General features: G+C 40.0%; 1 pseudogene; it reads left to right on the forward strand.

Moving 5' to 3' along the window:
* Positions 1 to 1854: 1854 nt before the first annotated feature.
* Positions 1855 to 1940, forward strand: LOC124712789 (annotated as a pseudogene).
* Positions 1941 to 3114: the final 1174 nt, after the last annotated feature.

Consider the following 3114-nt stretch of genomic DNA (forward strand, 5'->3'; position numbering starts at 1 on the left):
TCGAAGGAGCCTGGACCAGAAGGGATCAAGAAACCCTTTCAAATCCCTTCCCATACAAGACCATTATTGCATTTAACTACCAACGAGAATCCACTTTAACTGTTATAACAGTATAAATACCCGAAATCCCTTATGGAAAATTGCAACACCTTCAAATGTCATAGCGAGAAAGGGTACCTACAGATGAACTGACCAACTGTGAACCGGCATAAAGATTCGACGAATGATGAAGAAAAGTTTTATTCTGCCAAACATGGATCTCCAGTACAACGTCACCATGGGCATATGCAACCTGGAACAAGGGCAACCACGCATTCACGACACGCTCAGACCTTCAGCAACCACTATCTCTGCCGACGGTCATTCCATGGTCAGCGAAAACGAGGCGAGCCGCATGCCGACCGTCATTCCATGCTCAACGGAAAAGCGGCGAGGCACACAGGCGACCGTCATTCCATCTACGACGGAGACACTTCGAAGCACATGAATAAAAAGTGAAAATTTCAGTGAACCATGTTAAAGATATAGCTGAAAGAAGTGTCTGTAACAGACTACAATCAGAACAAACTGAAAAAAGATAATTTTGATTGTGTTTAAAAATATTTGAATTTGAATACTTTTATGTGTTAGCAATAGATCTTTATTAACGATGTCTTTTTTTGAAATTTCATCTTGACATATCAATAATATTTCCTTGTATTTTATATTTCTCACCATGTTTAAATGAAGAAAACCTAATATTAACGTTTCTGAGAGGTTGAGACTCGAGTGTGTAATGTGTCCATCAATAATATAAGAGAGACAAATATGGATGGTGAGCCATGCTGCAGCTCGCGTTGGTGCTGTTTGTAGCTTTCCACCCTCTCTTGAAGAGAGGGTTTAGCTTTTGCATGATGTCAATGTAAATTTTGTAAAGTAATTAGTGTTACTAGTAATTTAATATGTTTGTGAAACTCAAATTTGAAAATTTTTGTAAAGTTATAATGTGTAGAGTTAAGATTTTAGGGGAATATATACATGATTATGAATAGAAATATGTCAGTAATGTTATGGGAGGTTGAGTTTAGAATTGAATCTAAAAGCTTGATGGTAAGAAATGAAAATTTTATGGATTATGATTGATATGAATGTTAGGGAAAAGTAAAATTTATTATAAAACAGGTGAGAATAATGTTAAATGAAGGTTTCCTCAACTTCAATACATGTTCATCAAAATTTAACGTAAATTAGATAAGCAAAAAGCCGATCAGTCAATGAATGTTAAATTTTAAAAGAAAAAAGGGAATAACTTAAGGGCTGTAGTCTGTAGACAGGAAATCGAGTATAATATAAAATAAAAAGATAAGGAGACTAGGTCGAACCACTGTTTAAGGTATACAAAATATTAAAATAGGAAGTTGGTCGGTGAATATGTCAATTGCTACAGTCGGAAGTTGCAAGCAATTTTGCACTGACTTCAATCAGTTTCTCAGCGTCTGATTGACCCATCGCAAAATTGAATGCGGAAGGAGGCGGATATGTAAGGTGGCCGAATAAATGAAGGTCATTTTCACACCTTACATAAGGACTTTATACATCGCAATGGTAAGGTGTATATGATACCTAACTTAATTCGGTGGTAATGAGCAAATTTGCCGATCAGTATGTAATGCAAAAAGGTATGACACTCAATTGATGTTACTAACACACCGGTTCTATATAACGCATGTCTATGAGCAGAATGTGGAACAAGCAGTGAGAGGGAACGTTTTGGTCTGGTAGCAAGGGCGGACAGAGGCGAACGCTGTGCCACAGTATGCACCACACAAACCACATAAGGGGCGTCCCAGTCGAGAGTCAACGACTAACCGACCAACCTTTGCGCAGTGGCAATATCGTAACCAATGAGGTTTATCCGAGGTGCGATTGTTGCTAGTTGAAAACTTTTTTTTACCGACCAGGTGACTAGGATGGCAGAGAGAGTAACGAGTCGGGCCATCAGGAGGAGGACAAATGGTTCAAATGGCTCTGAGCACTATGGGACTTAACATCGGAGGTCATCAGTCCCCTAGAACTTCGAACTACTTAAACCTAACTAACCTAAGGACATCACACACATCCATGCCCAAGGCAGGATTCGAACCCGCGACCGTAGCGGTCGCGCGGTTCCAGACTGTAGCGCCTAGAACCGCTCGGTCACACCAGCCGGCGGAGGAGGACAGAAAAAGCTTTAGAAAACTAATGATTGTAATGATTATAAAGAATCCGCCTCGATTGCAAATAAAAACCAGATGTTGACCTAGGTTTCGGGGTGGATAACCACGCCTTCATTGGAACACGTGGAAAGTGTGGTTATTCACGCCGAAACCTAGGTCAACACCTGGTTTCTATTTGCAGTCGAGGCGGATTCTTTGTAATCATTAAATTATTCACGAATGCTGACGTGCTGCAATGTTAAAAGTTCTTTAGAAAACTGTATTCAGAATACCAAATGGATAAAAACAAAACCAGTGATGCATTCGATCACATGAATTGCAAGTGGTACACACGTAATAGAAACATCTAACTTTTTAGGCATCTGGAGCAGGCACGAAGCGTCCGACTGGCGGAAACGCACTGGGAAGAAGTAAAGTGCCGAGATTTCGACACAGTTTAGTGGTAGGACCCTTGCAATTGACACAGAGAGTTTCCAAAAATAAGAGGAACGCTCCTATTGGTCGAAAAACCCGTGATGTGGAGTGCGAAAGAACCCGGGTCGGGAGACAGTTCGACTATGAGAAAGACAAACTTTTGTATGTCCATTCTCTTAGCAGGAGGTCTCTGGGACAACAGTGGTTTACTATCGTGAAAAGTAAATAAAAACACCTACAGCCATCCTTATGATTTTATTTTATTTTGGCAGTTGATGGTTGGAATGCTGACACATTGTCTGCGTATCCAGTAATGCTGGCAACAGATGTGGTACGCGTGCGGATCATATCAACCTGTATTGCATCAAAGACAGTCTTAAGATGAAGCACTGAAACGTTGGAACTGGTAGTAACAAAATAAAATAAAATGATAAGGACAGCTGTAGGTGTCTTTATTTAGTTGTCACTATGATATAGATAAGATGGAAATTTTGGGAGGACTCTT

Source organism: Schistocerca piceifrons, chromosome 8 (assembly GCF_021461385.2).
Source record: "Schistocerca piceifrons isolate TAMUIC-IGC-003096 chromosome 8, iqSchPice1.1, whole genome shotgun sequence".
NCBI lineage: Eukaryota > Metazoa > Arthropoda > Insecta > Orthoptera > Acrididae > Schistocerca > Schistocerca piceifrons.